This window comes from Tamandua tetradactyla, chromosome 23, assembly GCF_023851605.1.
Source record: "Tamandua tetradactyla isolate mTamTet1 chromosome 23, mTamTet1.pri, whole genome shotgun sequence".
Lineage (NCBI taxonomy): Eukaryota > Metazoa > Chordata > Mammalia > Pilosa > Myrmecophagidae > Tamandua > Tamandua tetradactyla.
This window is the reverse complement of record NC_135349.1, coordinates 53,863,407-53,876,395: the sequence shown is the minus strand read 5'-3', so window position 1 is coordinate 53,876,395 and position 12,989 is coordinate 53,863,407. Positions and strand designations below refer to the sequence as shown.

Below are 12,989 nucleotides of genomic sequence, written 5' to 3'. Positions count from 1 at the left end.
TGGAGGGAGTCCCTTTTTAGACCCATGAAAATGAGGAGAGCCAAACTCTACACCACCAGAGACCTTTGGAGATGAAGAAGGAATACGAACCCTGGGGAGCTTCATGAAGCAAGAGGCCTTGAGGGAAAAGTAGCAGACATCATGATATTTGCCATGTGCCTTTCCAGTTGACAGAGAAACCCTAAACTTCACCAAGAGATTACCTTCACTTTCTTGAGTGAGGAATGGTGAGAAAGGGGGAAAATTCAACTTCCCCAAGTGGAGAATTCTTGATATTCTCATAGGCAGTGGGGACAGACAAAGCAATAGGCCAAGCATCCAATCTTGGGGTTTGTTCATATGAAACTTAATCCCGCAAAGGATAGGCTAAGGCTACTTAAAATTAGGCCTAAGACCTCTCTCTCCAGCCAATATGATGAGCAGTATCACCACCCTCCCCCTCTCTGCGTGGGACATGACTCCCAGGGGTGTGGACCTTCCTGGCAACGTGGGACAAAGATCCTAGAATGAGCTGAGACTCAGCATCAAAGGACTGAGAAAAACCCTAGAATGAGCTGAGAATTAACATCAAGGGATCGAGAGAACCTTCTCAACCAAAAGGGGGAAGAGTAAAATGAGACTGAGAGGTTTTCCTGGAGGTTATTCTTTTGCATTAAGTAGATATCACCTTGTTGTTCAAGATGTAGTGGAGAGGCTGGAGGGAATTGCCTGAAAACGTAGTGCTGTGTTCCAGTAGCCATGTTTCTTGATGATGATTGAACAATGATATAGCTTTCACAATGAGACTCTATGAATGTGAAAACCTTATGTCTGATGCTCCTTTTAGCTACTATATCAACAGAAGAGTAGAACATGTGGAATAAAAATAAATAATAGGGGGAACAAATGTTAAAATAAATTCAGTTTGAAATAATGGTAAATGAAAGCGAGGGGTAAGGGATATGGTACGTATAGTTTTTTCTTCTCTATTATCATTTTATTTCTTTTTCTGTTGTCTTTTTATTTCTTTTTCTAAATCGATACAAATGTACTAAGAAATGATGAATATGCAACTATGTGATGATATTAAGAATTACTGATTGTATATGTAGAATGGAATGATATCTAATGTTTTGTTTGTTAATTTTTTTTAATTAATAAAAAAAGTTAAAAAAAAAAAAAAGAATGGTTGTTAAACTGGATTAGGGGATGACATGTCTCCACCCATTTGAGTGGGTCTTGATTAGTTTCTGAAGTCCTATAAAAGAGGAAACATTTTGGAGAGAGAGATTCGGAGAGAGCAGAGGATGCTGGAGCACCACAAAGCAGAGAGTCCACCAGCCAGTGACCTTTGGAGATGAAGAAGGAAAACACCTCCCAGGGAGCTTCATGAAGCCAGAAGCCAGGAAAGAAAGCTAGCAGATGATGCCGTATTCACCACGTGCCCTTCCAGCCGAGAGAGAAGCCCTGTGTTTGCCATGTGCTGTCTCACTTGAGAGAGAAACCCTGAACTTCATTGGTCTTCTTGAACCAAGGTATCTTTCCATGGATGCCTTTGATTGGACATTTCTATAGACTTGTTTTAATTAGGGCATTTTCTCGGCCTTAGAACTGTAAACTAGCAACTCATTAAATTTCCCTTTTTAAAAGCCATTCTGTTTCTGGTATATTGCATTCCAGCAGCTAGCAAACTAGAACACAGCCACTGTAACTATAAGCAAGCATGCAAGCATTTTGGTTTCAACATCAATGTCTTGTAGTGTGATTGCAAACCCAGGCTCAGGGAGCACTGATGATGTTGGTTTAGAACCACAGCCTCCTGTGTACTGCCCTGGCCCTCTGAAATGAGGCTGAGTGGCCCCACGGTCATCTTTAGCCACTTCTGATCTGTTTCTAATTGGAGAAGCAATGACATCTATGGTGATCCTAATGCTATATACCTGTATCGCTTTACACCAAAGAGGAGTTTCTTTGGAAGCAAAATATCTCCTGGTTGTACCAGCTTTGATTCATGGAGAACAGTGAATCGGAAGAATCCACTTCCTCTGCAGAGGATTTCTGCTCTCGTGGGAGTGCACCAGTGTGATCCATGTCCCTTTCATGCACAGCAGATGCTGCTCAGTGAGCTGACAGCACAGAGTTTGCCTGTACTGTGGCCTCTTTATTTTCTGCTTCTGGAACCTGGGGAAAATGTTTTCATGTTCTGCCTTTAAGAAACTCAGCACCCCCAGAGAGCCTCTTTTGTTGCTCATATGTGGCCTCTCTCTCTAAGCCAACTCGGGCAGGTGAGCTCACTGCCCTCCCTCCTACATGGAACATGACTCACAGGGATGTGAATCTCCCTGGCAGCATGGGTCAAAACTCCCCAGATGAGCCAGGACCCAGCATCAAGAGATTGAGAAAGCCTTCTTTACCAAAAGGGAGAAGAGAGAAATGAGACAAAATAAAGTTACAGTGGCTGAAGAGATTTCAAACAGAGTTGAGAGGTTATCCTGGAGGTTATTTTTATGAATGATATAGATGTCCCTGTTTAGTTTATGGTATATTGGAGTGGCTAGAGGTAAGTACCTGAAACTGTTAGGCTGTGTTCCATTAGCCTTGATTGTTGAAGAAGACTTTATAACTACATAGCTTTTACAGTGTGACTATGTGATTGTGAAAACCTTGTGTCTGCTGCTCCTTTTATCCAGGGTGTGGTCAGATGAGTAAAAAAGTATGGATGAAAAAGTAAATAATAGGGGTGACAATGGTAAAATAGATGGGTAGAGGGAAATACTATTGTTCAATGAGAGGGAGGGGTCAGGGGTACGGTATATATGAGTTTTTTTCTTTTCTCTTTTCATTTCTTTTTCTGGAGTGATGCAAGTGTTCTAAAAAAAATGATCAATGTGATGAATACACAGCTATGTGATGATATTGTGAGCCACTGATTATACACCATGTTTGGAATGTCTGCGTGAAGAATCTGAGTAAAAATATTAAAGAAAGAAACTCGGCCACCCTCCTGTGTAAGTCAGAAAAGTTGTGATCCGAGGAAGGCATCTTGGCTTTTTAATGCTGAGCCAGTTTGTTTGTTCCTTAACTCGACCCCTCGTGGTGGGGGCTCAGAGCTGCCACTGGGAGAGAAGCTTCACCCTGCAGGATATAAAGTCCTAAGGAAGTACATCACCGTCTGTAAAAATGGGAACAGCAATACCTGTCTTTCAGGGTCTTTGGGAAAGTGAGAACAGACAGGAGGGCCAGCAGCAGCGTTTAGTAGACACTTAGCAAATAGTAATTCCAGAAATTCTGCTGCCTTTTGTCCAGGGCTCTTTGCAACCCTCATCAGACCATCTCATGACACATGGCTCCTCTGAGGCAGGGCTGTGTCTCAGTGTCATTTGTATCCACAGCTCCTGGCGCAGTTAGAGAAGGAGGAAGGAAAAGAATCCAATAGCCAAGCTTGGCCAGCATCTCAGTCACACCCTGGTTCAACTGGCTTTTTATTTATTAAAATATTCCTGCAAGCTTTGGGCCTGGCGCCTCTTCCCAGCCCGCGGTTCCCCGCTGCCTCGCTCCCCTTGGCCTTTGGGGACCCCAGCCTGTCGGGGTGCAGGGTCCCAGGTGCCTTCGCTCGGGCCTGTGGGTGCAGGTGGGTGTCTGGGCTTTGGTCCAGACAGCGGGGGCCAGGACGGCTTCTGCGCAGACCCATGAGGCCCGAGGCTCGTTCCAGACCTGCCGAGCCCAGACCCCTGGGCTGGGGACCCAGAAAAATCTCTGAGGGGTGATGGTATGAAGAGAATTCCTTCTTTCACTGCTAGGGGGCTGAGGTTCTCCCAGGAACCCCGGGCATGGGCCACTTGGAGGGGGCATGTGGGGGGCCTTGAGTGTGTGTGTATGCGTGCATACAGTGGGTTGTGTACGTCTGGTGGGTCTCATGGGGAGGGCTGCACCTGCAGGGCTTCCTCTACAGCCCAAGGAGGACACAGGCTGCACCTGGAAGACAGCTCTGTGACATTGGGGTTTTGGGTTCCGCGGCTTGGCTCCAAAGCAATCCAAGAGTCGGCTGAGGTGTCCATGAACAAGGGCTGCTCCTGGTTCTGCCTGGAACCACAGGCCTCAGACACCCCTAGGAGCCCAGGGTGTGAGGAAACTGAGCGCAAGCGCCTTCCACCTTGAAGGAGACCCGGGAGGGAGTTGGCGGGAGGGTGGCGTGCCCCTGGGCTGTCCCTCTGGGGAGCTCCTCCCTCCCTGCCAGCTCAAGCCCCCTCAGAGCTCAGTCTGCAGTCAGGGGCCCTCCTGGAGAAAGGAGGGCCGGGCACGACTATTCTTCAAGGACTGTGAGACCAGAATTGATGGAGGGGCTTTTCTACTTCCTCATGGAGCATGAAAAATCAATAACAATGTTGCTTCTCCATGCAAACAGCCTCTCTGAAGGGACACCAGGAAGCAGGTGGCAATGCTTGCTTGAAGAGCTCCATCTGCAGAGTAAGGGAAGCCGCTTTTCATTGTGTACCCTTTGATTCTGCTTAAAGGTTTTCACCACAGGCACGCTTTACTCTGAAAAATAAAATGTTAAATGTCAGAACCCACGTTTAACCAAAATTGTGTGTTTGACACATCTGTAAAAGTCATTATATAAGGAATAAAAATAGAAAAAAATGTTCCAACTTACTAAGCAATGAGAATTAAAATGAGATCTTTTCCACTTAAGACTGCAGAGTGGGAAGGAAAGCACACAGCCCCCTGGGGGTGCCGGCGTCGGGAGGGGGTCTTTGCCCTCCTGCTGTGAGAGTAAGTTGGTTAAGACCTTTCTGGCAGGCACCTTGGTGTTCGTTTCAAAGTTTAAAACCTGTGTACTTTCAGCCAACGTTCTAGGACTTTTCCCTAGGAAATTGATCAGAAGGGTGTGTAGGGCTGTCTCCACGGATGTTAGCTGCCATATTGATCGCTGCATGTCTGGGCATTGGTGGGGAAACCTGATCAGCTGCTTGGTAGCCTGAGATATGGGTATAGGGCCCACGGGCTCTTCTCCACTTGTAGTACCTCTAGAAGGAAAGAGTAATGAGTAGGCAAAAGCAAAATAGCAATAGGCCCAAGGAGAACTCCTAAGCAGAGGAAGGAGGAGTAGGCAGAACTTCAGAATAGGTTGCTCCTGGTGAACTGGATTCTCTGGAGGAGACCAAGAACAGCTTTACCCAAATTCGATGATGGGAACAGATTCAGTTACAGCAATTTCATAGTTGTCGTTCTTGTCGTTTTTTTACCACTGCATCCCTAACCCATCCTGACCAATGTAACTGGCCAATTTATTCATCTTTGTAGTGGAAAACATCATTAGACAAGAAAGAAAATCCCCAACCGCAAAGTCAAAGGAAGTTATATCACACTATAAACAAATTTTAACTTTTGTATGGTAAAGGACACTCAAAAGAAATTATATGCTGGGGGAAGCATCTGCAACACATGCACAGAAGAAGGGTTAACCTCAGCTCCATGCAAAGGCTATTGATAAACTGATAACAAAAAAGGGGGAGGGCAATCCAATAAGAAAAATAGGCAAAATTGTGATGGACATTTGCTGTTTGCTTCTCCAAAAGGATGTTTTGTTTTTCCTAATTTAAGAGTTCAGCACATAAATTGAAAGAAAGGATGGTCATTATTAAGCTAGTGACCTTTAAATTAAGTGAAAGGAATCTCTTAAGACATGGCGGAGTCAGGGAAGAGAAGGAAATCAGAAGGGCAAAGGCTGGGAGGACCACAGAGTCTGAGCTCGGCACTGCTTAGCCCATTCCTGATGCAATGCCTGCGACAGGAAATGTCCCCAATGACTTGTGTGAGCTTATGTTATATGAAGCAGTCACCTGGCCAAGGGAAAGTGGCATGACCTTAATGACTGAGCCCAGCTGGGACCATTTGGGAGCTAGGGAGCCAATGCCTCCTGCGCATTGGGAAAGGGTGCTAAGGTTTTTAAGGAGACAACTGCCTGGGACGCCGTGGTGGTAACAGGATACCTAACTGAAAGAACCGCGAGGGTTGGTGAGAGCCCACGTAACAGGCTTACCGTGTTACCTGGCACACGGCAAGCCCTGGGAAAAACTGCCATTGTGACTATTTTCTTGTCTGTGTGTAAAAGCAGTGCTTTGAAAGTTTGAGTGGATAGACAAGTCGTTTTCAGTTTGCACAGTTCACCTTACAGGGCTGTGCATAAAGCCCTGGAAACAACTGAATGGCGGCTGTGCTGGTTTGAAAGGATGTTTGCCCCCTAGAAAAGCCATGTTTTAATCAAAATCCCATTTCATAAAGGTAGAATAATCCCTATTCAATACTGTATGTTTGAAACTGTAATCAGAATTCATCTCCCTGGATGATGTGATTTAGTCAAGAGTGGTTGTCAAACTGGATTAGGTGACTACATGTCTCCACCCATTTGGGTGGGTCTTGATTGGTTTACTAGAGTCCTGTAAAAGAGGAAACATTTGGGAGAACGGGAGATTCAGAGAGAGCAGAATGACATAGCCATGAGAAGCAGAGTCCACCAACCAGTGACCTTTGGAAATGAAGAGGGAAAATGCCTCCCTGGGAGCTTCATGAAACAGGAACCCAGGAGAAGAAGCTAGCAGATGACGCCGTGTTCGCCATGTGCCCTTCCAGATGAGAGAGAAACCCTGACTGTGTTCACCATGAGCCTTCTCACTTGACAGAGGGAGACCCTGAACTTTATTGGCCTTCTTGAACCAAGGTATCTTTCCCTGGATGCCTTAGATTGGACATTTCTATAGACTCGCTTTAATTGGGACATTTTCTCGGCCTTAGAACTGTAAACTAGCAAATCATTAAATTCCCCTTTTTAAAAGCCATTCTGTTTCTGGTATATTGCATTCCGCAGCTAGCAAACTAGAACCGCACTCTCCCACCACCTGGGGAGTGGTCTCATCTGGAGATCTCTTTAAATGCAGATTCAGATTCCATCCCTCTGGGGTGAGGCCTGAGGCGCGGCCTTGTTAACAGCTCCCTTGTGGTGCTGTGGCCCCATGGCTGAACCTCAGACCACGCTTTGTGGGGTAAGGAAGGGGCTGGCCACTGCACCTGTGTTCCAGCCAGTGGAGATGGAGAAGACAGACAAATCCCTTTTTTGATGCCATCTTTTTATTTTGGAAATTTGAAAGCATAGTGCAGAAAAACATCTGTTCCCCCAGAGTCACCAATTATTAATTTTTAAGCAATTTCCTCTGCAGGATGCAGCCAACTGCCTGCATCACTCCGGTCCGCTGGTGAGAACTTCAGCACCTAGTCTCACCTGGCAGGACGGAAGGCTGAAAAATATCCCCCAGCTAGACAGCCATTTGTCCTGGTGGGGGCGAGGGGTGGTGGTGGTGGGGAGGCCCAGGACTACAAGTATGTAGTCCAAGTATGTAGTCCAAGAAAGTATGATAAAGCAGTTATTTAAAAAGGGAAACAGGAAGGTATGAGAGAAAGGATACTGGGGGCCCATTAGCCAATGCCAAAGGCGCTCTTCCTCTCTTCAAGTTGGATCCTGGAAGACTTGGGACAAATTTTCCTAAATTTGGGCTCATCTCTAGAAAGTATGTAGGACTTTATGGTATGTATTTTACACACCCATCTTGCTTGACTTTCCTATCTTTACTTCCTCATACACTCATTTATCTTGCCTAATTCTTTGGGTCTTTCTAATCCATCTTAAATCTTTTTTGGAACAAGTTTAATTATAAATTAATTTATTAACGACCTACTACATATAATTGTGCAGAGTGCTCAAGATGTTTCTGAACAGGCCCAGGCACGGTTTCTGGTGGCATCTTTGCTTATGATAATAGCGTGTTCGTGTTACTTAAACCTGTGTATGGAAGGGAAGGTCCTAGGTGGCCGGCACCTTTCCTGGGACCCACACCTGCATCCCGGGCTCGGGGCCAGAGGTGTCGGCCCAGTGGGGCAAAACCGGATTGTCCCAGTGTTTGTAAATGGCTCTGGGGGGGCAGACATTCAGGCCTCCAGCTCATACCCCCAGGTGGGTCTGTCCCTGGCCTGGAAGGGGCCCGGGGCGCTCGGGAGGGGCGCTGCACGGGGAATACTTCCCTGCGGGGCCCACGCATCAGTCCTCCTGCCCAGGGGGACTAGCGCCCGCTGGTGAAGTGACCTGGCGCTGCCTCTCGTGAGTCGTGCTTTGTTGTTGCCATCTCTTTAGGTGTCTCTCCTGACACTGTAACTCTACAGCACTGTAAACAGTGTTACACTGATCTTTTATTGTCCCAGTGATTTTCCAGCCCATTTAAAACAAACAAACAGGGAACTTACAGGAGCTCTTACAAAAAGGAAATATAAAACACTGTCTGCTTTACCTAAATCAGGACTCCACTATACCTCCTATCATGGGGAACACTATGGAGAGAGTATCCATTTCTTGTTATTATAAATCAACCTGATACTACTCCTGCTGTACATATGATACCAATTACCTTTAATTCTTCACGTTTTTAGGTCCTTTCTCCTTGTAAAATGTTACAAAGATATGCATTTAGTATTTCTAAGATGATGTTATTTCATTTCAAATACGCTAAGGCTTATTATTCCCGGATAAGAATGACGTCCTTGAAGGGTTAATTATTTTAGCTGTGGCTGCAGCAGAGCGTTTTCGGTCCGGAGACACTGTCATTATTTGAAAGCAGAGAACAAAGCTGCTCTAAAGCCAGCATGGGATTTTGCTCCGCGCAGGCCCGCTGGTAACCTCTGGGTCAACTGCCCGACGCGGGCCTGCTCGCCCGGGCGGGCGGGGGGAGGGGGGGGGGAAGCACCGGGCTGGCAGGTGTCGTCGGGGCTACAGCAGGGCGGGGCCCCTGGGCCGCCGATTGTTCGCGGGGAGCCAGCGCTCAACAGCTTCATTCAACCACGCTGACCACGTGGTCGCACCCAGCCGGGCGCGCGGGACTGGAAGGTCCAAGCCCTATATCCATCAGCTAAGAACGTGTGAGCGATGCCCGGAATACTGTGAGTGCGTCTTCTAGGACGCCTGGCAAGGCTCAAGGAACCCCGACCCGAGCGAGCTGGCCCGCCACATCGCGGTTGCTCGGCGGCGGAGACGCTTGGAGTCCCCGGGACTCCCAGCCAGCGCGAACCCCCGCCGGCTTCGCGCTCGGCCCGCCCGCTTCTAAGATGGCGGCGGCGGCCTCAGGGAGGGCGGCCTCATGTGGGGGCCATTGGCCAATGGGCTTCCGGCCTGCGCCGCCGGGCCGGCGCGGGAGGCGGAAGTGCCGCCGGCTGTCGCCGCCTCCGTCCCGGTTGCGGCCCCTGCCGGTTACGTAACTCGTTGCGGGCTCCGCGCGGGCCCACACTTCCCGGCTGCCTGCGACCCGGGGATGCGCTGAGTCCCACGACGCCGTCAGCTGCCGCCGGCTCCCGTCCAAGGTGAGGTGGGGGCGCGGCCGTCGCTGCCGGGGCCCGCCGGGGCTCGAGCCTGCGTGGGGCGGGGGTGGGCGGAGGCGCGGGCCGAGCCGGCCGGGTGAGGGGACCGTGACGGGCAGGAGGGCAGGCCCGACGGGGCCGGGTGGAAGGCAGCTGGGGTGGGGGACACGGCCGCGGCTCTCAGCTTTTCTGGGCTTTGATCCTTTCGCCTGGGGCCGCCCCGTGCCGGGCCCGAAGTCGAGTGGCTGGAGAGATCGAAAACCCAAGGGCAGCCTGCTCGTCGCGCCTCTTCGCGCCTGCTAAGCCTTTTCCCCTCCCTGACCTTCCCTCCATCCTGGCACTTGTTGCACTGCCTGGTTATTTGCCGACCTGCACTCCCTCCTGTGAAGTCCTGGAAGCCCAGGGCTCTGCCTTAGTCTTTTTTGCGTCCTGCACCTTTAGCTCTACCTTCTAGTGTGAAGACAGATCAATTCCTTGCGTTCCTGATAATCTGCAGACTGGTCATGCGGACCACACACCGACTCTGACTCTTGGGGCCTTTTGCTCTTCCGAATTGGGCCCTTCGCGTGGAACAGGAGAGCACCTGTAGCTTCTGGGGTTTGTCCCGGCGGAAAAAAAAAGTTTGGCGAGGCCGCGGGGCCTTCTCTGGACCAGTCGTGATGAACCACAGATAGCTGTGTGCCGGGCCAGGGCTGGATCCCCGGGCTTGGGGATCTCAAGGGGAGTGAGTCTGCCATGAAGGGGGGCCCTGGTTGCTTCATCCGCCTGTTTTCAGACTGCTGAGACGTTGAGCCATTCCAGCCCGGGAGGGAAAGGTTAACAACCCAGCAGGCCAGGTCCGGGTCCTGTCTGGAGTGGTAGTTAATCCAAGCCGCAGAGCTGGAGGGAGCATTGCCAACCACAGATATGTCCCGAGGCTCTAGTTAATGAACAGGGAAATTTAAGTGACTGCTAAGGTCGTTTTTGGAAATACTGCCCCACATGTAAGACTTTTGATGTAGAGGTGTTAGAGGCTGTGTGGCCACCTCATTGAGTTAATTTGTTCCAAGCTCCTTTTAAAATGGATATATTTTAATTTATATTATATATTTATTATTTATAGGTATATTTCACATATATATATGTTTATAAAAATTCCTGAATTGCTTTAAGCTTGATTAGAGAAAATAGTATCAAAGACTAGAAACTCAGTGGTGGCAGGAATATATGTCGCACTCATCTTTCCAAAAGGACACAGGGAGCCTGACAGTGAACACAGGTCTTCCGCTAGCCTTTTCTCGGACTTCACACCCACCTGAGTTAATGTGTAAAGGGGGGGCTTCTTCTCCATCAGGTTGTGGTTTGCTGGAGCCTCATCCCACTGAGCTTCCAGACTGCTGGGTTTCTGGGAAAAAGAGTTAAAACCTGTAAGTAACAAAGTCAAGTTTTGGACTTGTTTGGTATTGGTATACTAGAATAAAAATACAAAGACAGTTTTTTAAAAGGTCTGTGCATGTCCTATCTTTAGCTTCTCCTGATTGTAACTTGAAGTGACTTTGTCACTGTGTTTATTTTAACCACACCCACTCACAGCCAGCGTGGAGAGTATTTTTCGATGTGACTGGTAGAAGTTGCTTAGCAACAGCATGTAGTAGCTTCTGAGCAGCATGGAAGAAAACTCCTGGATGTTAGGACACTGAGGATAAGATAATTTACACTTGAGATTCGGGCTGTGAAGGATGCTGCTCTGTGCCTCAGTGTCCCACTGACAGCGTTTTGGCTTCTGGTGGCAGGAGGTATGCTTAGGCCACGTGGACAGGTTAGTGGCACATTGGCTGCAGCCCTGGGAAACGGGAACCATGCAAAGAAGAGCCTTTAGAACTCTCCATGTTGAGCGCCGTGCCCAGGCCTGTGCTCTGCTGGAAGAGCCCAGTGGTCCCCATTGCAACGATGACAGCTGCCCCCCCCCCCAATCTGGATAGAAAACTGGCTACTTACCAGGCACCGTCTGTTCTTAAATGGGGGCTCCTCCATACCGACCTCCTCCTCTCTCTATCAGCTTCCATCAGCATCTCTTTCTGGAGGGAACCCACAAAGCCCTCCAATGATCTTCATCTCTATTTCTCATTTGCAGGAAGCAGAGCCAGGGTGTGGACCTCTGAATCCAAGGTAGCTCTGCTTATGCATCTCTGTGTGAAGTGCATTCAAGTAAAATGCTGATTTGCAAAACGACTCTGGAGGTTTTGGGTCTCCTTCTGGCTAATCGCAAATGCTGAATTTGATTCAGCAAATATTTTTAAGTGCTTTCGATAACTCCAGGGTCAAGCTGCCTTCTGAATATTCTTTTCAACGTGACCTCTGAGAAGAGCTGGCTGGCGGGGCATTTCACAGCCACTGCTGATTAAAGAAAGCCTATGTGTTTGAAAAGCTGCAGAGGGTATGGTAGGGTTACTGTCCTGAGATGCACAGTAAGACCTTTGCTGAGTGCTTGTGGAGTGATGGGAAGGGGGGTGAATGGGGAGCCAGAGGGCAGTCTGCAGGCAGTGGTCTGTAGTCCCTGTCGGCAGTCGAGCTAGTGCTTGAGGGAGCCCTGGTGGCCCTCTGCAAAGGCTGGCAGAAACCTGACAGTCACTCCAGGGTGGCCACAGCCCCAAGCCAAGGTGAGGACAGCAGATGACAGTCTGCCTCTAGTTCCGTCGTGGCAGCCTCAGACTTCCCATCCCTTCAACTGAGTCAGACTTTCAGCTCAGGCAGGGCCCATGTGGCTGGGAGGAGCCAGGCACCTCCAAAAACCATGGGAGGAGGGCCTCCTGTGAGTGGGGCAATTTAGAGACATTTCAGGGTCTCTTCAGATTATAAGTAGAATGTTTATCCTTTTTGCCTCAAAATAGACTCTCAGCACCAACATTTAAACCCCATATACTTTGAACAGCATGACATTTTGTGCACTGATGTCAGAAACAAATGTTCCAAAGGAAGATTGGAAGTTGTAATGAAGCAAAGAGAAGGGGGTTGTGGAAAGAGAAGCAGAACAAATAGTAAGAAAGCCTTTATTCCATCTGTTTGCAGAGGTTGACAAAAGAGCTTTGTCATCTTTAACAGATCCCATTAAAAAAAAAATCTTCCAGCTCTGTTTCTTGTTGTATAGTTATTATTACTAAACATCGTTGTGTTCCCCTGTTTTGGTTTTCTGTATTCCTGAAAATAGGATCTCTTTGGGCAGTAAGGCGTTGAAATTTGAGCCCATCTTAAAAGTAAATATCAGAGTAGAGCCTTTGCATTTTATAAAAGAGCAGATATGGTAATTTTCCTTTAGGTACTAAAAAAAATTCATGTCTGGAAACTGTTAATCCAACAATATTTCTGTCATTCCTGTGACATTCAGGGGAGCCCTTTCCGATACTTTTTCTTTCAACTTGTATCCTTTGGAAATTGACTTGTTCTGGCTCTAGATGGAAACTGCTCAGAGATTATTCTTTTATCTTTATTGTATCTTGTTAGTTAGACATTTGCTGCTATTCTCTGTCCACCTTTAGTCCCAAATTAATTGGCTTTTCCTCTGGCCTCCTATTTTTAAGCTTTTTCTTGAAATATTCAAACAGGATATTACATTCACCGCTTGCTGAGCAGTC

The 12,989-nt window shown here is 48.1% G+C and overlaps 1 protein-coding gene across 3 annotated transcripts in view; it reads left to right on the top strand.

Moving 5' to 3' along the window:
* NAA60 (N-alpha-acetyltransferase 60, NatF catalytic subunit) overlaps positions 1-12,989 on the top strand; it is a 60,404-nt gene that overhangs the window by 9,918 nt on the left and 37,497 nt on the right. The window contains exon 1 of one of the 3 annotated variants that reach the window (XM_077141997.1): positions 8,869-8,964. The exons of 1 other annotated variant lie outside the window; for it this stretch is intronic. The gene's annotated coding sequence lies outside the window, so the exon portion shown is untranslated. Of the gene's footprint in view, positions 1-8,868; positions 8,965-9,217; positions 9,382-12,989 lie in introns of those variants that run through there. One more of the 3 variants, XM_077141996.1, reaches the window with a different exon arrangement.